Source organism: Vulpes lagopus, chromosome X (genome assembly GCF_018345385.1).
Source record: "Vulpes lagopus strain Blue_001 chromosome X, ASM1834538v1, whole genome shotgun sequence".
Taxonomy (NCBI): domain Eukaryota; kingdom Metazoa; phylum Chordata; class Mammalia; order Carnivora; family Canidae; genus Vulpes; species Vulpes lagopus.
The window spans coordinates 103,125,852-103,149,677 of record NC_054848.1 but is presented as its reverse complement, the minus strand read 5'-3'; the positions used below and the strand labels follow the sequence as shown (position 1 = coordinate 103,149,677).

The 23,826-nt window shown below is 40.8% G+C and overlaps 1 long non-coding RNA gene across 2 annotated transcripts in view; it reads right to left on the bottom strand.

Annotated features, from left to right (window-relative positions):
- The window catches only part of LOC121482268, a 46,591-nt gene that overhangs the window by 3,111 nt on the left and 19,654 nt on the right, over positions 1-23,826 (bottom strand). Inside the window, exon 3 of one of the 2 annotated variants that reach the window (XR_005985581.1) lies at positions 14,947-15,327. The exons of the other annotated variant lie outside the window; for it this stretch is intronic. This is a non-coding gene — a long non-coding RNA (uncharacterized LOC121482268). Of the gene's footprint in view, positions 1-14,946; positions 15,328-23,826 lie in introns of those variants that run through there. 2 annotated transcript variants of the gene reach the window in all.

Genomic DNA, 23,826 nt, shown 5'->3' with positions numbered 1-23,826 from the left:
GTTGGGCATGCTTACTCACTTACATTTAATATAATTACTGATAAGGTAGGCATTATGTCTGCCATTTTGTTATTTGTTTTCTATGGATTTTTCTTTCTCTGGCTTTCCATTACTGCCTTTTCAAGTTCATATACTTGTGAAAACAAGCTAAGAATTGCTATATATTTTGAGTCAAATTAGCTTTTTATTTTGCAGTTACCCTTTCTATCTATAATAATGCTTTTGAGGGCACCTGGGTGGCACAGTGGCTGAGCGTCTGCCTTTGGCTTAGGTTGTGATCTTGGAGTCCTGGAGTCAAGTCCCACATCAGGCTCGGAGCCTGATTCATCTAACTATATCTCTGCCTCTCTCTCTGTCTTTCATGAATAAATAAATAAAATATTTAAAAAATATTAATAATGCTTTTTGTCTAAGTTGTCTTTTATTTTTTAGTAATACTGCTATCCAAGCTTTCTTTTTGTTTAAGGTTTTGCCTGCATCTTTGTTTTTCCTGGTGTATTTTTTGATAATCTATTATTTCAATCCTTCCTGGAGGTGTTTACTTATTGAGATTATTGGTATACTTAGACTTGTCTCTATCATCTTACTGGTTTTATCACTGTTTAACTATTTTTTATATAACTCCCTCTAATTCTCTCCCCAACCCTGATTAAGTTACAACAAAATTCTTGTATTTCCATATTCCATTTTCTTTTCCTGTAACACTTTGTAATTTATACGTCACACAGTATTCTCTGAACAGTAATTAAAGTTTTGTTTCAGGGGATCCCTGGGTGACTCAGCGGTTTGGCACCTGCCTTTGGCCCGGGGCATGACCCTGGAGACCTGGGATCGAGTCCCACGTCAGGTTCCCGGCATGGAGCCTGCTTCTCCCTCTGCCTGTGTCTCTGCCTCTCTATCCCTCTCTCTGTGTATCTCATGAATAAATACATAAAATCTTTTTAAAAATAAAGTTTTGTTTCATAACACAGCTTAAAGTTAAAAATAATACTTTATGGGGTGCCTGGCTGGCTCTTGATCTCTGGGTTGTGAGTTCGAGCCCAAAACTGAGTAGAGATTACTTTTAAAAAATAAAATCTTAAAAAAAATAATACTTTACTCTTTCTCCCAAACAAAACATGGATATTAGTACATTCTAACACCAAGCAACCCTCTTCCCATCCCTTCCAACCACAATAACAATTTACCTACCATTTGATCCGATATTTATTTTATTTTTGTCCTTTTTATGGGCCAATAAATTAGACATGATTAACATTTGATACATCAAATGTTTACTAAGATGGACAGGCACGCTTGCCATCTATGCTATTCAACATTCTGTCCTTTTCCAAAACAACTTTTTAAAGTATAACTTGAAGACAATAAAATGTAGTCACTGAAAATATATAGTTAAGTTTTGACAAACCTGTTTACCCCATGTTGAAGATGCAGCCATGTGCACACCACCCCCCACCCCCCTCACCACCACCCCCACCACCCCCCACCACCACCACCCCATCACCCACCCACCCCCCTGCGCAGCTCAGCCCCTGCCACCAGCCACAGGGAAGTCAGTGAGCAGCCAGGGCACCATGTTGAAGAGGGCTGGGGAAGGAGCTCATCTGCAAAGCACATGCTCCCTTCTAAATGGAGACGTTGCTGCTTTAGTCAACTGTAACCATGAGGGCCCAAGGCTGTCAGTTTTTTGAATTTTTCAGGAGATGCTGGAAATTCAGAGATTATGAAAAATGTTCTGATGTTTCATTATTGGCCATGGATTCAAATGTCTTAAAACACTGAACACGCCAACACAAACTATTTCTACAGGCAGTACCTTCTCTTTTGAATCACTATTTTTTCACCTTGCCCAAGATCATGGAAGTCCGCCCCTATTAGGTTGGGGTTAGCTGCCCCTCAACATCAGAGTGGGCTCCATCTGCGGGATGAAAACATGTGCCTCTCAACCTCCTTCAGTTAAGACCCCAACTACGTGTTAAAGAAGGAGAATGAAAAGAGGGACAAACTAACTGAGACAGTCGTGGAAACACCTGACGGGGCCTTCTCTACTGGAGAGAAAAGATGAGAACTTCACATAGTACAGATGGACCTTGATAAGGGCCCTTTGGCTCCTAGACTGAAAGACACAGATCCCACTTATGGGTGTTTGGCTGCAAGTAATGGTTTTTTCTCCTTCTCCCCTCACAAGGAGTTTGGTGGTTGGCCTGGGATTGGTTTCATTGCTCAAGATCAGTCCAGACTCCAATCTTCTTTTTCTGCCATTCATGCTATTTGGCTTATTTTCCCTCTGGGTTTAAGATAGCTGCTGTAGCTCTAGGCACTGCATTCATTTTCCCCAACAAGGAAAAGGGGAAAAGAGCAAAGGCAAAAATGTGTATGATAGCAGAGTTTCTATCTTCATAGAAGGAAAACAGCTTTCTCAGTAGCCTTATATCTTAGACATCTGTTTCCATTTAACAATCTAGAACTTTGAAAGGTGACCCTTTAAGCTGCAGGGGAGGCTGAATAAAGAGTACTGAATAAAGAGTTCTGTTAAGAAAAAAGTAAGAGGGCACATGGTGGCCCAGTAGTTGAGGTTTTGCGTTTGACCTATTTCTCTGCCTCTCTCTGTGTGTCTGTCATGAATACATAAATAACATCTTTTAAAAATATTTTTAATCTGGAAAACTGTGTGGAGGTTCCTGAAAGAGTTAAAAATAGAGCTACCCTACCACCCAGCCATTGCACTACTGGGGATTTACACCAAAGATACAGATGCAGTGGGCAGCCCGGGTGGCTCAGCGGTTTAGCACCTGCCTTCGGCCCAAGGAGTGATCCTGGAGTCCCGGGATCGAGTCCCACGTTGGGCTCCCTGCATAGAGCCTGCTCCTCCCTCTCCCATGTCTCTGCCTCTCTCTCTCTGTCTCTCTGTCTCTCTCTCTCTGTCTCTCAAGAATAAATAAATAAAATCTTTTTTAAAAAAGATACAGATGCAGTGAAAAGCTGAGACGCCTGCACCCCAATGTTTATAGCAGCATTGTCCACAATAGTTAAACTGTGGAAGGAAACTCGGTGTCCATCGAAAGATGAATGGATAAAGAAGATGTGGTCTATATATACAATGGAATATTACTCAGCCATTAGAAACGACAAATACCCACCATTTGCTTCGATGTGGATGGAATTAGAGGGTATTATGCTGAGTAAAATAAGTAAATCGGAGAAGGACAATCATCATATGGTTTCACTCATACGGGGAATATAAAAAAGAGTGAAAGGGATCATAGCGGAAAAGAGAGAAAATGAGTGGGAAAAATCAGAGAGGGTGACAAAACATGAGACTCCTAACTCTGGGAAACGAACAAGGGGTAGTGGAAGGGGAGGTGGGCAGGGGGATGGGGTGATTGGGTGACAGGCACTGAGGGGGGCACTTGATGGGATGAGCACTAGGTGTTATACTATATGTTGGCAGGTCGAACTCCAAAAAAACATATACAAAAAAATTTCTTTTTTATTTTTTTAAAGAAACAGACTCTTTTTTTTTTTTATGATAGTCACACACAGAGAGAGAGAGAGAGAGAGAGAGAAGCAGAGACACAGGCAGAGGGAGAAGCAGGCTCCATGCACTGGGAGCCTGACGTGGGATTCGATCCCGGGTCTCCAGGATCGCGCCCTGGGCCAAAGGCAGGCGCCAAACCCCTGCGCCACCCAGGGATCCCCCCAAAAATTTCTTTTTTAAAGGAGGAAGTGAATATTGAGCAGACGTTGCCCAAACATACAGGGTAAGTAATTCTTGGGTAAACATGCTATTATATTATTATGATAAGGCTTGTTTTCTATTTTCTGACTTCATCAACAATCTGAATTTACCCCTGGTGCTTCAGAAGCTATGATGTGTCTGGAAGAAGTCAAAATAGCAGAAAAGCATGAGGTCCACATCTCTCTGGCCCTCAGGAAATTAGGCTGAGATGATAAATATCCCTTTGCTTCTCTTCAGCCTGAACTCAGTGGTCTTTATAAAGAGATGGTAGAATAATCAGGGTATGGGATCAGTACATAGAGTGAAATTGACCTTGTCATAATTCTCTTTTGCCATATTTCTAATCTAGTATTCTAGTCCCCTAGGCTTGGCACTGTAAACCAGCGGTGAAACGTGGGAGTCACAGTCCGTGGCTATCTTGAATTCAGGGAGTGATTATGGTCTCAAATTCAAGACTGACAGAGTGGCTGATGATTTGGATCAAGAAAACTTTTAATTTGCCAGCAACACTGTCAACTTTGAAACAGCATACCTCTTAACCAGGAGTTTGATCAGGGCTATCTGTACCATGGTTTAAAAAAACAGACAAAAACAGAAGGATAGGGAAGGATGAACCCCAAAGTGAGCCATTGTCCTGGTTCACTTCTAGGCCTGCTCAGTACTGTTTGGCATTTAGAAATCTGTTTCAATCATTCCCTTCTTCCATTATTTTATCATTGATTGATTCATTTATTTTTTTAAAATTTTTATTTATTTATGATAGTCACAGAGAGAGAGAGAGGCAGAGACATAGGCAGAGGGAGAAGCAGGCTCCATGCACCGGGAGCCTGATGTGGGATTCGATCCTGGGTCTCCAGGATCGCGCCCTGGGCCAAAGGCAGGCGCCAAACCGCTGCGCCACCCAGGGATCCCGATTGATTCATTTAGCAAATATTTGAGTCATGCCAAAGAGCTGGGTTCACAGTGGGTGTTGAGATTAAAAGAATGCTCTCAAGGTCATAATGTAAGTGGAAGAACTTGGGTAAATGTGAAAACGTTATAGGGATTGTAAAAGTGGCAGAATGGGGAATCTACAGCAAGGCCCTTTTGTTGGCCTGATTTAAAAACTAACATTAGTAATGTGAGGATATTAGGGACAGCCAAGTGGATACTGAATTATAATCTATTCCCTGGAACAGATAGGGAAGGGGATATAGACACTGAAGAGTAATTCACAAAAAGACTTTTCAACAAGATCACTGGAAGGAAGATGGAATGGTATCCATAGAAGTCAGATCACTTGCTATGAGGTCAGAAAGTCCAAACGTGGGCAGCCCTGGTGGCTCAGCAGTTTAGCACCGCCTTCAGCCCAGGGCATGATCCTGGAGACCCGGGATCGAGTTCTGTGTCGGGCTCCCTGCCTGGAGCCTGTTTCTCCCTCTGCCTGTGTCTCTGCCTCTCTCTCTCTCTCTCTCAATCTCTCTGTGTGTGTGTGTGTGTGTCTCATGAATAAATAAATAAAATCTTTTTTTAAGTCCAAAAAAAAAAGTCCAAACATATTATGGTTCCAGATCAAATAAGATGGAAGGAATATTCCCAGACTAGCATGGCTAGGTGCCACCAAAGTGTCCCCAGTTCATGGTGAACTGATCCAATATTCCTCAAAGAAGACCACTATGTTGAGAAGTAAGTACCCTTGGGGGTGAAGGGCAGACTGAAGGAGCTTAAATTTGTAGTCTCTCAAATGCTAGACAATCCATTTTGACCAAGGAATCTGAAATCACTGAGGGACAATAATTGTCCTCTGACATTGAGAGTGGTGAAATAGAACCTGGGAAGTAGTACTGCAAAGTAGTGACCAGCAAAGCAAGAGTAAAACTACAGAGTAACTGTTTCGCCAAGGAGCCCCATGGGTTATAAGGGGAAAATGAGAGGCCTATGATGGTTATAGTTTATGTGGGGCTCAAAGCCAAATATCACCAAATTTGTCTTAAAGCCTTTGACTACTCCTAAATCTAGACTGCCATGCAGAGCATATCTTTCTTATACTGATTAACTTATCCTGCATCTATATTTAAAGCTTATATATTCACCTCTCTACACAAAGTCACATCATTCACACATCTACAGATTATTTTCTTGGCATACATTTGAAAATTGTTTAATGCTCTAATCCATTCCCCGCCCTTTGGGTTTCAATATTTGTGAGCCAGGTCTAATAAAAACTTTACCTAGAGTCAACTCTATGAAAGCCCTGTGACAAGGTTTCTAAATCCATTTCTCAGGGGCCTCAACAGGATAGGAGGAAAATGGGTTTTCATTTTTCTTGGCTTTATGACTGCTTAGCTCTTTTTGATCCATTTTTTTCTCTGAAAAGAATATGAAGTAGAAATAAATATTTTATAAGTCCCTAAGAGTTTAAGTGTAAGAGAGCCTTTCAAAATAAAGGGCCATTCCACCAAAAAAAAGGTTATTGATTTAGTTATCGAACCTGAAACAAGTTTGGGGATGGAGAGAAAAATGGGCAGGTTGAGAACTAAGGTATTGATTCATAGGTTTTACTCTTGAGAAAAAAAACAGTGAAAAGGACTTCATTCAAAATGAGCCTCTTTTTTTCCTTCCTGAAGTCCTTATGTTATGTCTGGTGAGTGGACACTTGCCAGGCAGTAGATACACTGAATTGAAATAAGAAGGTTTTTGGATGCTCAGGGACGATGGCCAACCCAATGAACCCACACACCATGCATCTACTACCTGCAATGCTATGACTGAAGACCCAATAGGACTCACTGATTTGTTTTCCACTGGCTGTCTCCCACTGATACTACAACCCTCATGTTGCCACTAGCCTTCTGGACTCTTGCATTAGTATTTACTGACTTTCTTTTCTGTGTGGAATAGCCCAATTCTTGTTGGTTTACCCAAAAATCAATTCCCCAAACTAGCCATCTCCATACAGATGATCACTGCTCCACTGCAGGTGTATAGGAAGGAGTACCAAATGATGTCCACTCAGCTGCTCAGGAATCATGGGAACTAAGACTAACAAGTAAATGTAACAGGGATAAAAACTTGAGTCAATTCACTATCCCATTAAACTTCCAGCCAAAGGATTATTTTGTAAAATGAAAGATTAAGAGTGGGCAAGATTCCATCACCCACTTGTTCTTGCCATAGCTAATTGTTGTCTGGGTCACTAGGTCTTGGGAAGCTAAGAGAAGTCAGGCCACTGTTCATGCTCACATGTCTACAGGGTGCTGGTGTAGAGTGCACAATGGTAGGCCTTTTCATCCTTTCCTACCATCTTTGTCATCAATTATCCTATCAAGGAACCTAGGTTTCACCATGATGGAAACAAAAGCCCACATTTTCCGAGAAGGGCTTTTATGTGTTTACAGGCAATCTGTTGTCATATGTATCACTGGTGGCAGGTTTTAAGGATAGAAAAAATTGCAGTAATGTTGATGGCAATAATTTTATTTACTTCTTTGCTTCCTTGGCTCTACAACATGAACCAAATATAACCTCTAAATAAGTGAAGATTATAATAATGCTGTTGAGTGCAATTTTTACTGTTATAGTAACTGTAAGAGCACACTGATAACAGTTTTTTTTTTTAATTAGTGGTATATTGGGATTGGATTTTAGTGCAATGGCTAAAACCCCAGAAAACAAATTTAATGAAAATATAGTTGTCAGGAGTTTTGTATGTCATGATATAGGATCTAGTGAACAGAACAGATCAAAGGATTCTGACTTTAACTAATGGTGGAACACAAAACTTAAGCAATGACATTTCCAGATGGCTGGGAGCTTGGAGAGAGGGCAAAGATACAGTGGATAATATTTTACAGGCACAGCACGAAGGTTCCCCCATTGCTGAGCGATGTTGCCTTATTGTCTGCTTCATGTGTTGTTTTTTTTATTGTTGCTGTTGGTGCCACTTCCAATGCTTCTCGTCACCATCAAAATTTCCAATAGTCATTCCTTCTGAGAAATGTGATTTCCGGGAATTCTGTCACAGGGACAGACTCTAGCTGGCCCTCTCCATGCTCCTCACAACAGTGTCACTAGATTATTCACATCTGTGTGGGGAAGCCTCCAGTAAACTTTGCCCATTATTTTGGTGATGGCCTTAACGTAATTCCCTTGCTTGTGTGCGGCAAGTTTGGACATAAGCATTCCAGTCTTCCATCTTGGATATTGTACCCTACATCTCCAGATAAAGAAAATAGAGCTTCCGAACCTAACTTTCAGAATCACTCCTTTCTCCTTCCTAGACAGGTCTACCTTGTCATTCTTAGCTGGATCTTTGGGTTTTCAGGTCAGTAGATTTAGTCATATGTGCCTCAACCTCCCACTTTCCATCCTCCTTTTTGGAGCTTTAGGTGATCATGTAAAAGGCTAAAAGGTTGGACCTCAATAGCTAAGCAGCATCTGGACATCTGAAAAGGTTGGACTTCATATCCTAACAGCAAGCAGTATGTATGCCACAGGACAATAGTATTTCAGTTAAGATAATCAAAAATGGCCTAATGTAGAGATGAAGAAACTAAGGTTCAAAGGAAAAAAATGACTTGCTGAAGGGTACAAAGCTAATTTATATAAAGTCACAACCAGAAGGCAACTAATTTTTCTACCACACTATGGTGTTTCTACTAATGCCTATATATAAATATATATTATTTTCATTATTAGAATATTATATCATTATATGTTATTAATATTACTACATACTATTGTTATATATAATTACATATTATATATACTATGTTATATACTACATGTGTTATATTATAATCATCATTTTATATAGTTTGTAATTAATATATAATTACTGATACATAATTAACATATAATAATTATATAATAATTAATAGAATTAATTATATATGATAATATTTATAATAACATAATTGTATATCATATTTAATGCTTAATGATATACGATTTATATATAAGATAATAATATATAATATTAACAATTTTACAACCATATATTAAATTATATCATTACACACTATATATTTTATATTATTTATTATATATATTTTGTGTATATTATAAAAATATATATTATACATATTATATTATTATATACTAAATATAATTATAAATATTTATATTTATAAATTAAATATAATTTATATTAATATAATATATAAATATATAATATTTAAATTATATTTAATTCATAAATATATAATACATTTATATGTATATATTATATATGTATGTACAAACAAATATATAAATATGTATATATAATATATGTAAGATATATATAACAATAATGTAATATATATTATATACTATATACTGTATTATATACATCATATCATATAATATGATATAATCATATATTAAATTATAATATATAATATATGCATAAAGATATAATAATTGTGGTATTTATAATACATATTAATATACATAATCAATCCTCAAACATCTTGAAGCTCTTTATATGATTTTTTTAAAGATTTTTTATTTATTTGAAAGAAAGAGAGAGGGGGAAGAGGGGAGGAGAGAGAGAAGCAGGCTCCCTGCCATCTAGGATCCTGGGATCATGACCTGTGCCAAAGGCTGACAACCAACTGAGCCACCCCGGTGCCCCAGCACTTTATATGATTTAAAGACACTTTCACATCAAATGTGAGGTATGAACGGAAGTAATGAGCTTTGAAGTGTTATCATCACTTTGAAAGAGACTCAGAGAGGTGATGTGACTTGCAGAGCTGAAACCAGAACCCAGGTATACAGCCCCCTTTCTAGTGCGACACACCAATCAGAATGCTGGTTGCCACTGGGGTGCCAACAAGCATGAATATTACACATACACTGAAGTCATGTCAGAAACCAAGCTAAGGATTTAGGCAATCAGGTAGAAAATTAGGACAGAAATGCAGAAATTGATCTGTGTAGTCAGATTATCAGTCCTGTTCAACAGATTCATTTTGACCTAGGACAGTATGCCTGTTTGAGAGCTTCCTGAAGACATGCTTTACAGATCTCTCCAGGGAATTTCTAAAGCCATTGCAAATTCTGAAGTAGCCAAAGTGTGGATACCATTTCTCTGCTGAGTATAGGAGATGTTTCTTTCTTTATGCTCAAGAAAGGATGCCTTTATGTCCTCGGGAACAGAGAGGCTCAGGGGAGCAGTGAATCTCTCCCTGGAACCTAGTGGTGTACCCAGTGTGAGAGCATTTGGCATTTCCAAGTCATTTTCTGACAATAGCTCAGTCATGATAAAATAAGCTATTCCAGTTTTGTACCTCAGATATTTACTAAATAGTTACTATATGCTGCACACCATGAACAGTGTATACTGAGGAAGGGGATGTGATAAATAAAACATGATCCCTGGGCTCCAAGAGCTTATCAGGCAATGGAGACTGGAAGTAACGGTGTGGGTCAGATTTGCACAGACACTGAGAATACAAAGTAAAAAGTGCTAAGAGTACATGCTATTCCTTCTATCTGAAACATTCTTCCCTTCTGCCTCTCCCAGCTATTATCCATTCTATGGAGAAACCCTCTGTATCTCAATTCTTCCAGTGGACTTGGCGTCCTTCCACAATATTATCACAATATGGTCTTCCATTCTTGATGAAATGTGAGTTTTTAAAGAAGAGCAACTTTGTATTTCTGTATCCTCAGAGTTTATCACTGTGTCCAGAACACAGAAAGTACTTATTATATGACTGTTTAGCTTTATGCTGAGTAAATGAAGGAATGCCTAAATGCACTCTGGTGAACAAGGGAGAGACAGATTGCTTCTGTCTGAAAGGTATATGAAAGGTTGCATCAAGGAGATAGCATTCCTTGATTTTTGAGTAGATATGATTTGAACATAAGAAAATCAATAAAGGGTTAGGAATGTGCTTTAAAAATAATATTTTGAGGGGCACCTGGGGGGGCTCAACCAGTTAACCATCGGACTCTTGATTTCAGCTCAAGTCATGATCTCAGGGTCCTGAGATTGAGCCTCACGTTAGGCTTCATGCTCGGCGGGGAATCTGCTTCAAGATTCTCTCCTTCTGCCCCTCCCCACTGCTTACTCGTCTCTCTTTCTCTCTCAAATAAATAAATAAACATTTTGGAAAAAAAGAAAAAAGAAAGTTAAGACTTTGAAAAAATAATAATACTTGGAGAGGGCTTCTACTTCTACCATGGTGAAGTAATTGGTACCAAACTTGCTGCCCCACCACAAGCAACCAGAAAACTGGACAAAATATGTGAAACAAATGTTTTTTAGGCACAAGAATGGGAGCCCTAAAAGAATCGAACAATCAAGCAGAGGCCTATTTTCTTGTCTATACCACAAGCAGAGGGAACTCAAGTTTTATTGAGATATAATCCATAAACCATATAGTTCACCCACTTAAAGTGTACAATTCAATGGTTTTCAGTATATCCACAGATTTGGTAACCTTCACCACAGTAGATTTTAGAACATTTTCATCACCTCAAAAAGAAACCCTGAACACTTTTGCTATCACCCCCATATTTCCCCCTGCCCTGGCCCTAAGCAACCACTTAATCTACTTGCAATCTCTATAGATTTCTCTACTCTGGACATTTCATCTAATTGGTGTCATACAATATGTGAACTTTTGTGTCTGACTTTTTTCACTTAGCATCATGTTTTCAAAGTGGCTGTTATCAGCACTTTGTTCCTCCATATGTTGCTTATCCATTCATCAGTGGTTGGACATTTCAGTTCTTTCTACCTTTTAGCTATCATTAATAATGCCTATACAAAAATACTTAGAATAAAACCCAAACTTCTTATACTCTTCCCCTACAACCACTACTGCTCACTGCCCTTCAGTCACATGGACTTTTTCGTGTTCCACAAACATGCCAAGACATGTTCCCACCTCAAGACCGTGACATTTGTTATTTCCTCCATGAAGACTGCTCTTCCTCGGGTCACCCCACAGCTGCCTGCTTTTTGATAATTCTGATCTCTGCTTAAATATTTTCTCACCAGAAACATCTTTGCTAACCACCCTCATTACAACATCCCCCTCCTCCAGTCACTCTCCATTCTGGAAGTGGGGTTTATTCTCTGCATGGCAATTATTATGATTACTATTATTGGTTGATTCTTGTTCTTAGTTATTACCTGCTTTTAACCATTAGAAGGGCAAATTCCATCAAAGTACCAACTTTATGGGTCTTAATTCCCATTGCATACCCAAGAATGGTGACTCTTAACTCTAGAGAACACACTGGTGGTTACCAGAGGGGAGGGCAGTGGGGGGATGGGTGAAATAGGTGATAGGGACTAAGGGGGGCACTTGTGATGAGCACCAGGTGATATATAGAATTATAGAATCACTACATTGTACACCTGAAACTAATATAACACTGTGATAACTGGCATTGAAATAAAAACTTTTTTAAAAGTTTAGGGCTGGGGCACCTGGGTGGCTCAGTGGTTGAGCATCTGCCTATCTGCCTTCTGCTCAGGGCATGATCCCGGGGTCCTGGGATCTAGTTCCACATCGGGATCCACATGGGGAGCTTGCTTCCCCCTCTCCCTACATCTGTGTGTGTGTTTCTCATGAATAAATATATAAAACCTTAAAAAAAACGTTCAGGGCTATCAGCAGAAGGGTGATACTGATGTGGGAAACAAAGGCAGAAGAGAGATTATTGAATTTCCTTACTCCCTACAGCCCATTGACAAGTCCTTGAAACAAGCAGAGTGACATTCCTCTAGGGACTCAGCTGCCTCAATGTTGACACTTTACTAAAGGGCAAAAGGCAACCTTAGCCCAACCCCCACCCCCAGGCCCCTGTGAGTCTACTTTAACATATAGAAATTCCTTTGGAAACTTCCTTTACCTCTACCACCTAAGATACGTGTTGGCAATCATCCCCCAAGTATATAACCTACAAATATTCATCTGAAGGGTCTCATGACTTAGTTTTTACTAAACAGTAATAAATGAGGTTTCCTAAGAATAGCTAGCCCCCTCAGGAGCCTGGAAACCTTGTTTCCAAAATACCTGGGAGGTTTACACTATCCCTAACCCCCTCCCAACTTGAAAGTATATAATGGATGACTCCTGACCCCAGTGCTGCTCTTTCTGCCCGCCCTCCCCTCTGGTAACCACCAGTGTGTTCTCTAGAGCTAAGAGTCTGTTTTTTGGTCCTGTCCCGGCACTGTAATAAAACCACCTTTTTGCACCAAAGATGTCTCAAGAATTCATTCTTGGATGTCAGCTTCGAACCCTAGCATCTTTCCTACATCAGTACCATATCTTCTTTGCATTAAAGGAACATTTTTCTCTTTTTAGTATTTCTGAAATGAGAATGCATCTCGCAATGAAGTTTAGTAAAGCTATTATCGAAACGATGTCTTACCATCCACGATGTCTTAGAATCATGGAAGGGAAGGATAGTACATGAGGCACAAAGGGTGACAAGAAAGGGTGGCCAGAGGTGGAATCCTGATGAATATACATACCGGGATTGGGTGAAAGTTTACCTTAGCAGGGTGCCTGGGTGGCTCAATGGTTGAGCGTCTGCCTTTAGCCCAAGTCCTGCATCCAGCTCACCACAGTGAGTCTTCTTCCTCTGTCTATGTCTCTGCCACTCTCTCTGTGTCTCTCATGAATAAATAACTAAAATCTTAAAAAAAAAAAAAAAGGAAAGTTTACCTGAAGAGTTGAACTCTGATCCTGAAGATCTCAAACTTTTCCCTGTCATTGAAACCAGCTCAGTGAGAATTTATGAAAAGTATTGCGCAGTTTTCAGCCTTCCTGAAACATCACTGAATGTTTTCCAGATGAACAAACGGGCTGGAGAGCAAAATTTGGAAGGATCACAGCAGGGCTAGAAGATAGAGAAGGGTGCCAATCCTTGAGGACAAACTTTCTAGCTGTTCCTCTAGGCCTACTGTGCTGGGGAATAGCAGTGCTTGGCCTTATCCAGGCAAGAGGCTAGAAAATACTGAGGGAATGGAGTAGTCAGGGACTGCACAGAGGTCATGAAGTTTGAGATTCGGATGTCATTGCCAAGTTCCCTGCAAGCGGCTCCAGGCTCACTTCTCCCCATCCCCTATGGACCTGCCTCTCAAAAGCAGGAGTTGAACTGCAGCTCTGCTGGGGAAGCAAGACAAGCTGCATAACAGACTGCTGATCTGCAGTCAAGTCTCTCCAGGCTGACTTGGAGGGAACTTGGAGGTGGAGAGCTGGAAAAACAGGTTCAGCAGTTCAGGGAGCCTAAAGACAACTTTTTGCACGTGACCCAAAAGGGTTCTCTTCACTCCGAGGAAAATCTGACCTTATGTCCACAAGGCATTTCCAGAGACTTCTCTCCAAGCTCTGAGAAATTAAATAGAAGTTCAAGTGATACTGAACATGGAACAATCTTTCAACGTCCTTTTTCATCTTCCTCTCTCTGGGGCCAAAGGCCAGTCCTGAGAAACACTTCTGTAGCCAGGGCCACAGGCAGTTATTTGTTTCTCTAGCCAGGACTGGATTTGGGAGAATCTGTTCGAGCCTCTGACTGGAGCTAGCAGTTACCCACAATTGGGAGCAACATGTCCAGTCCCCGAGGGGTAGAGATTCAAACCCTCAGGATGGGCTAAAGTAGGGTAAGCAGGTTAATCTCGATATAAAAATCCTCCTTGGAACTTAGGAAGGCATTGGAACGTATCAGGTGTCTTTAAACCTCTCAGCTCCTACCTGTACCCCATTTCTAGGCTCAACTTTCCAAGTAACTAACTCCCAACTGAGGAAGAGCTACCAAAGTGAGGAGCAGAAACCTGGATATGCATAAATTGCCCGCATTAAGCTATCCCAGGGGCACAGTTAAGCAGTGTTCTGTAATACAAAAGGGAATGGTGAAGACTATGGCTCACAAGTGAGACATTTCTCTGCTTAAAGGTATTCAAACTTGAATCTTCTTTAAAGCTGTGCTAGCCACATATGCTCTGTTGGGACCACCAACAGGATAGCTGTGCTATCCCTGTGCCCATGGATAGCACAGGGGGGCATTTTGGCATCTGTCAAGACCACCAACCTCTTTACAACCTGGGAGAAATCTGCAAATAATGAATGAATGCATTTTAAATGAGAGCATTAGAGGGAGGCATGGTGACAAGCACTGGACTAGGCAAACTGCAACCCCCCCCCCCGCCCCGCCCCTCCTGTTACTCCTCAGGGCACACCTGAGGAGGCAGTCACCTGATCACAGGGCTGATTCTCCTGCCAGGCAGTCATCAGCTCCTGAGAGGTATCCCTGGGGACCTCGCTCCCAATAAAAATGTATTTCCTTCTTGGGAGAGAACTAGAATCTCTAGAATCTCTAGCTGTTTGTTTAATTACATTCACAGAATAGATTGCACACTTGTCCCGACAAGAAATCAAACAAGCAAAAATGCAACTGTTAGAAAATTGGACCTACCTAATGAGTTATGCCAGACACGCGAGCACATGCACTAGGAAGCAAGAGACAGCTTTCTGCTCCCAAAATGCCTACTGAGGATTCTTCTTTGTCACAGATAGTCAGCACCTGCTCTGGCCCCAGGAAATGTTGCACTGAATGCCAGGGTTGGCACGGCTCTTAGTTACAGGTAAGTCCAGCCTCTCCTGTTATAGATGGAGAAACTAAGTTCAAAGAGGATAAGTGACTTGCCCAAGGTCAAATACAAATAGTAGAGCAAAGGTGTGTGCTTTATTTTGACTCTTGGAATGTCAGTTATTTTTTAAAGATTTTATTTATTTATTCATAAGAGACACACAGAGAAAGAGGCAGAGATATAGGCAGAGGGAGAAGCAGGCTCCCTGTGGAGAGCCCAATGTGGGACTCGATCTTGGGACCCCAGGATCATGTCCTGAGCTGAAGGCAGGCGCTCAACTGCTGAGCCACCCAGGCATCCCTGAATGCCAGAGTTTTTAAGGTGCTTAGCAATGTAGCCTATGCTTCCTCTCATTTTACAGAAGGAGAAACTGAAGCCCAGGAAGTGAAAGGGGTTTGTTCAAAGTCATACAACTATGTAATGTTTCAACCAGACATTAGAACCCAGTGTTCTGGACCCCAGACAAATGCTCTTTCCTCTGTACTGTGCCACTTCTTGGGTTCTGTTTGGAAATAAAGGAGCTTCAAAGCAAGGGAATGAAATTTTGGGATCACTGATGCCCAATCTCTTAAGCTATCCTGAGGCTGTCCTCAAGTCCCTGCGAGCTGGAGTCAGCAAGGCTAAAGCCATGGGCCTCTGAAGGCATTTCTCTATCTTTATTTGTCCCTCTGGTTCCCTTGTTCTGCTATTGGTTACCTTCTGCCTGGTTGCTATCACTTAGTAACTTTGACAGTAACTTATCACTTAGTAACTTTAGACAGTCTGGTCTAATAATGTAACTCCAGCCCTGGGTCCCTTACATTGAGATTGATGTGACTGAGAGTGGAAAGAGGAAGAAACTTGTGTCTTGGGGTCACTTGCTGGTTCCTTGTGAGCTGCTCCCTACACTCTGCTGTGCCCCCTCTGCCCATAGGTAGCACGGGGTGGGGGCGTTTAGGCATAGAGCACCCCCGAGGAGCCACTGAAGGGAGGGAGAAAAGAGAGACTTGCATGTGGGACAGGATGTGCATTAATGAAAGTCTGATGGGAAAATCTGAACAAAGCTCATTCTAGAAACACCAAAAGCAGCCTCCACTGCCAGTATCCAGCCTACTCTTCCTGCAGACCCTGAATGCTACTCTGGCTGTGTCAGCCTCTCATGCATGTCACAGCCACACTTTTTATGAGTAGCTGGCTTTATTCAGGAACCTGTTCCTTTGAGCACACAAAATGAAAATCTTGTGCCAGTTAAAATAACAGGATCTATCACCCAAGGAATGAGATTTACTTTCAACTGAGCCAAAGCCTCAGCAGCAATCTCCTTTGTCCAGAATCTAGCACAGAGCAATTCAGTTGCATTCTACTTCCACATGAATTCTACCGCATATTCAGGGAAATCTGAAGAGCAAAGACCACAGCAGAAGCAGTAAATAGCGAGATCTCTATAAATGATGAAAAGCAGAGCCTTTTCAAATGAGAACAAAGAGACACATCTTCCATCTTGCTATTTGTCGCATCCGTTATTCCATCAACATTTTAGGACTAAGGAGACTTGCTCTCTCAAATAGATAATGTGGAAAGAAAGCAATATATAAGACAAATGTTTTAGGTGTCAATGGTAGAATTTCAGGTTCTGACCTCTTAGTGGAGAGATATTTGGGGGACTGGAAATTATGCTTCTTACTTCTCTGACCACACCAATGTAGAACTTCCACGTCACTTGGCCAGGCTTTTTTTTTTTTTTTTAAGATTTATTTATTTATTTATGATAGACACAGAGAGAGAGAGAGGCAGAGACACAGGCAGAGGGAGAAGCAGGCTCCATGCCGGGAGTCCGATGCGGGACTTGATCCCCGGACTCCAGGATCGCGCCCTGGGCCAAAGGCAGGCGCCGAACCGCTGAGCCACGCCGGGATCCCCTCACTTGGCCACTCTTGTAACACTTGACATATTTTGCTTTAAGTAATATCTTGGCATGATTTGCAAGGAGGGCCCATTTCTTTTCTTTTTTTTTTTTAAGATTTTATTTATTTATTCATGAGTGACACACAGAGAAAGAGGCAGAGACACAGGCAGAGGGAGAAGCAGGCTCCATGCAGGGAGCCTGATGGGGACTCAATCCTGGGTCTCCAGGATCATGCCCAGGGCCGAAGGTAGGCATTAAAACACTGAGCCACCCGGGCTGAGGAGGGCCCATTTCTAAGTAGTAGCCCACCGTAAACACACTCAGAGGTACCCATGGGTTTTCCTTTTGGTGCAATCAAAACCTATTTTTGATGACAGCCCATGGTCTCCCTCTTTTCCCCCCAACTTGTCCCAGCTTTTCAAATTATCTGGAGCTTTCAGTTTGGTCAAGGCTCCCCTCTTCATTAAGAGGGGAGGAGTGATGGTAGACCCTTCTATCCAATGGCTCCTTATAGTCTCTTTTGGGAGCAGGCATGTGTCTTTCAAAGCCTTTAGCATAGGGCAGTCAAAAGACCTTTTTTTCTTGCTAATACTGAAGTGTCCTTAATGGCAAGACTTTGATGCATCATTATACTAAAAGCTCTCTCCCCACTAGAAATGAGGAGAAGAAATGAAGAGATCTAAAAAGAACCCTGTCCCACTATACTTACATTAAAGTCATCTGTCTTTCCCCCTAGACACTGTCTTCTAGAAGGTAGGGACCGTGTCTACAGTAGTGAAAACATTAGTAACTCAACAATATTGTTCAGGGAGTAAATAAGTACATAAACAAATATTCCATGAGCCCACTTCTTTGTGAAGACTGGCTGCAAGAAAATTCATCTTTGTAAATGGATTGAGAAAATTCCCCCAAAGAAAGAGTGAAGCAAAGTAGTTGTTCTTGCCCTCAGTGAAATCTCTGGACATAGAAATGCTGGTCTCCATGCCTGCATTTTAGGTCTGTCAAAGCTATGACAGTGTAAATGGCAGCAGATTTGACCTTTCACATCAATAATTATAAAACTGGACAAAGTATATGAAACACCAGGTGTGTCGAACATTGGGCAACAAAAAGTACAGGGCTGTGATTCCCTAGATATGGGAAATAAATAAGGTGGGTCCTATGATTGCCTCAGGCTTCTGACTGCACATACTTGCCAGACCATTGGCTCAGGAAGGAGAAACTCAAGTGCCGTAGTCTCACTGAGTCAAGAAGACACAGATTAAAGTTCATGGAAACTGAAACATGTGGAAATCATGGGACAAAATAACACAGAAGAGGGAACTATGCAGAGAAAAAGCCCCAGAAAACTGCCTGGCATCCTCTTGCATCTTTGGCTGAATACAAAGCTGCAGGTACATATGGTGCAAATTCATAAGGCCAATGCAAGGAAAAACTACTGGGAAGCTATAATCTGGGTAGAAGACATCTCAGTTCTAAGCAGTCAAAGTGGAGAGACCACATTGAACACTTGGAGCATTCTGTAAAGAATGGAATAGTCTTGAGTTTATGGTGGGTTAAATTAGCACATCTAGAGGTTCTATTAGAACCACCTAAACAAAACTTAAAAACAGACCTTGAAAGGATCAAGATGATCCACAAGTAACTTAACTTCCTGCTGGGGTCAACTTCAACACTCTGAAGGAACACAACAAAATCCAGGACCTCAGGAAGGTAATACTTGTAATTTAGTAAAAAATTAATAGCATTTAGTAAAAAATTACTAACAGAAAAGGCAGGAAAATGTGACCTGTAGCCAGGAGAAAAAACAGTCCAAATGCATAGACTCAGAAACTACAGGGATGATAGAATTAGAAGACAATGTCTTTTTAGAAAATATTATAAATACTGAAATGCTGAAAGGAAAACATGAACATAAAGAAGAAAAAAATGGATGGGAAAAAAACAAATGGGACTACTTCCACAATGGAAAATTAAAATATCTAAAAGTGAAAAATTCATTGAATGAGTTTAACATCCTACTAGTAGTAAAAAAGAAAAGATCAGTGAACTTGAAGAAGGTGACAACAACTGAGTATAAAATGGGTCCCACTCCCTTTTGAGCCCCTGAGCTCTGGTGAAGAAATTCTGGTTTAAGTCATCCCATTCTCCCTCCTATTATTTAAATCAACTTTAGCTTTATTCTTCTCAAGAGGCAGAGGCAACATTTTTAGGTTAGATTCTTGACAGAGTGTTAAACACTGCCAGCAACATTGCCTTGATGTGATTCACAAAGCAATGTCCTGCACTTTCAAGGTTTTCCATTTATCCAGAAAATCATTTATTCAGAAACCATCTATTGAGAATGTATGAAGTTCCAGGCATAGTGCTAGACATTGGGGGTGGAAAAATAAATAAGAAGGGAAAGACAAGAGTCTAGTGGAAAGACAAGAGTGCACAGATCAGTATAATACAGAGTAATAAATTTGACTCAACATGTATTCACTAAACTTTAACTCTGTGCTAGTCATTGCTAGCTGCTGATGAAATAAGTTTCTGCTTAAAGTTCAAGATTTCATAAATGTACTTAAAAGCTAGAGCCAAAGAGCACTAATGCTAAACTGTTGGGGAGAGGGAGAGATTTGGGATATTTGGGATTTTGTTTATATGAATTGACTAATTCTTGATATTTGTGAGTTTACTTACCTCATGAGGTTACCACACATCCATTGGTCAATAAAAATGGACTATGGGGGCACCTGGATGGCTCAGTGGTTGAGCATCTGCCTTTGGGCTAGGGTCGTGATCCTGGGGTTCTGGGATTGAATCCCACATTGGGCTCCCAACAAGGAGCCTACTTCTCCCTTCGCCTATGTCTCTGCTTTTCTCTCTATGTCCCTCATGAATAAATAGAATATTTTTTATAAAATACTTTTAAATGAACTATGAACACCCACTGGTGTCCAAGAAAGTTTGCTTGTTCTCAACAGGCTTCTACTGAGATTCAGTTTCTTTCTGGTCCCTGACTCTGGCCTCTAGCTTTTGTATATCACCCTTGTCATGCAGTTCACACTTAGTCTATCCTGATTTTTACTCTTGTATTCATTTCCAAGACTTTTTGCCTGAATATATCCTACTATACCCCAAAGAGCCAAGCTCCATGCTTGTCCACCATATTTATTTTAAGGATAGGTGGTTAAGGAAAACATTTCCATAAAATGGAAATTATCTTAGGTCATCTTGAATTTATATATGTTGCATTTCAGATATTCACAAAGTTGAGTAGAGACATAAAAGATATTTTAAAAAGCCAAACTGAACTTCTAGAGACAAAACTACAATGTCTAAAATGAAAAAATATATATACTGAATTGGAACTAATGGCAGAGTACGCATTACAGAAGAGAATATTAGTGAATGTGAATACATATCAAGAGAAACTATATAAAATGAAATGCAAGGAAAAGGGTTTTAATTAACAGAGCATTTGTGAGCTTGGGGTTACAACAAGTGGTCTAATACACATATACTCAGAGCCTCAGGGGGGCATGGACAGAAAAATATTTGAAAAAATAATGGCTGGAGATTTTCCAAGTTTAAAGAAAACTATAAACCCACAGATCTAAGAAGCTCAATGAACTCTACACACATGAAATGTGAAGAAAACGAGACCAAGGCACATCATAATTGAATTGCTCAAAGCCAGTGAGAGAAAGAAAATCTTAAAAGTAGCCAGAGAAAAAAGACATGTTATATTTAGAAGAACAAAGGTATAGATAATAACAGATTGCAAATTAGTAACTGGGCAGGCAATGGAGCAACATCTTATTAGAAGGTGGGAAATAAATCCAACAAAAATTCAGGGATCTTCTTTTTTTTTTTATTTTTTTTTTAGGGATCTTCTATCTCAGGGAAATTTCTAGGCTTCCAGTGATTTGGGGCATGTCAAGATATCTCTTCTAAAGTAAAGGATAAGTTGTTGCATCTGGTCCCTCTCACAACCAAAAGAGAGGCATAACACCTGGTGGGCTTCCTTCTTTGGATATTGGAGACAACATATTCCTTATTTGGGCGTTTACTCTCGTCAACTTACTGAGGGACCTGAAAAGCTGCTAGTTTTGAGTGGAGAACAGAAGAGAAGGATCTGCAACAGGTCCAGGCTGAAATGCAAGGTCCACCACTAGCACATCCAGTGGTTCTTGAAGTGTCAGTGCATATAAGGATGCTATTCAGAGCCTCTGACAAGCCTCTGTAGGTGAATTACAGCACAGACCCTTAGTATTTTGGAGCAAATCCCTGCTATCCTCTGGAGATAACCACTCTCCCTTTGAGACACAGCTTTTGACCTGCTACTGGACCTTAGTAGAGACTAAACACTTGAGAATGGGCCACCAAATTACCATACGAACTGAGCTGCCCATCATAAACTGAGTGTTATCTGACCTATCAAGCCATAAAATCAGACATGCACAGAAGCACTCCATCACCAAACAGAAATGGTATATATATATGGTAGAGCCCAAGCAAGCCCTAAAAGGACAAGTAACCTATTTAAAGAAGTGGCCCAAATGCCCGTGATTCCCACTCCTGTGACACTACCTTCTCTCTCCCAGTCTGCACCTATGACCTTATGGGGGGGGGGTTCCCTATGATCACTTGATAAAGGAGGAAAAGATATGTGCCTGGTTTACAGATGATTCCACACAACATGCAGGCACTACCCAGCAGTGTGCAGTTATAGCACCATAGCCACTTTGGACTCTTCATACTCCTGAGTCAATAAGCAAAGAGACTTACTGTACTGATGGGGGCACTGGATCCTAAGCACCAAGGGAAAATTGGACTATGATGACAATCATACTTGGTGAATGCAAAGATAATATGAAATAAATAGAAGATCATTACAAATACCAGGTATGGCTACATGATCAGTTTCTGTCCTCCTTATTTTGTTATCAAGGTTTGTATATATCTTTGTACACACATATACATAGAGAGCAAGGACCTTTGAGAGAGGGAGAGGGAGAGAGAGAGAGAGAGAGAGAGAGAGAGAGAGAGAGAGATTGGAAATTGGTGATTCTGTTCCTGATGCCAGCTCTTGAGCATTCCCCAGGCAGGGCACCTCTCTGGGCAGCATCCTCTTCTCCCACTGCTGAGCCAGCTCCCAAGTGCCCAGCTAGATGATAAGCTCATTCATGATACAGTGTTGATGGCTGATGGAGGACATAATTAGGAATTTGAGACTAGGGGACCTGATGGGTCAGAAGCTAGTTTAACACCACCACACCTGTTTCTTTGGCTCCCCCATTTCTTGGGGGGTTTTTTTTGTATATATTTTTTTATTGGAGTTCAATTTGCCAACATAGAGCATAACACCCAGTGCTCATCCCGCCAAGTGCCCCCCTCAGTGCCCATCACCCAGTCACCCCAACCCCCCACCCACCTCCCTTTCCACCACCCCTTGTTCGTTTCCCAGAGTTAGGATTCTCTCACGTTCCGTCACCCTCTCTGATATTTCCCACTCATTTTCTCTCCTTTCCCCTTTATTCTCTTTCACTGTGTTTTATATTCCCCAAATGAATGAGACCATATAATGTTTGTCCTTCTCCGATTGACTTACTTCACTCAGTTCCATCCACGTTGAAGCAAATGGTGGGTATTTGTCGTTTCTAATGACTGAGTAATATTCCATTGTATACATATACCATGTCTTCTTTCTACTGCACCCTATTTGACTCACTGGTAAAGCCATGGCACCAATCCGACATCTTTATTTGTAGGTGCTTTACTTTTTCCCTACTATCACAAATGCATCTGGCTGGTTCATCAGTCTCGAAAATCATTTCTGAGGTGGACTCTTGCAACCTGCTCCCTAATTTAGAACTTTCCTTTCCATTTTGATGTGTAGATATTTGTCCTTCTGCTAATTAGGGCTAAGCTGATCCACGATGAGAGGCAATTGACCCTTAGAGGTGGAACCCTTTGTTTAAAGGAACTCCTTTAGAGTTGTAAAATTTTTTACAAAGTAAAAGGGGAGCTGCTCGGATAAGGGGGCTGGAGGAGAGAGGATAGAACAGAGGCATTTCCACTGAACTCTGGGGCTTACAAGACCTGTGGTTTAAAAGCCAGTAGTGAACAGAGATAAAGATTCCCCAGAATTCTGTTTCTGTTTCAGCCTTATTGAGGTATCATGGGCAAATAAGAATTGTATACATTTAAGGTGTACAAATTGTATTTTGATATGTGTGTATATTTTTAAACGACCACCACAATCAAACTAACATATCTGTGACTTCACATAATCACCATGTTCTTTCTTTTTTTTTTAAAGATTTTATTTATTTACTCATGAGAGACACACAGAGAGAAGCAGAGACATAGGCAGAGAGAAAAGTGGGTTCCTCGCAGGGAGCCAGATGTAGAAGTCAATCCCCAGACCTGGGATCACACCCTGAGCTGAAGGCAGATGTTCAACCGCTGAGCCACCCAGGTGTCCCCACCATGTTCTTTCTTTTTGTGGTGAGAACACTGAAGATCTGCCCTATCAGTAAATTTTAATTTACAATCCAGTATTGTTAACTATATCTATATTGCTTTACATGAGATCTCCAGAAATTATTCATCTGGAATAACTGAAATGTTATA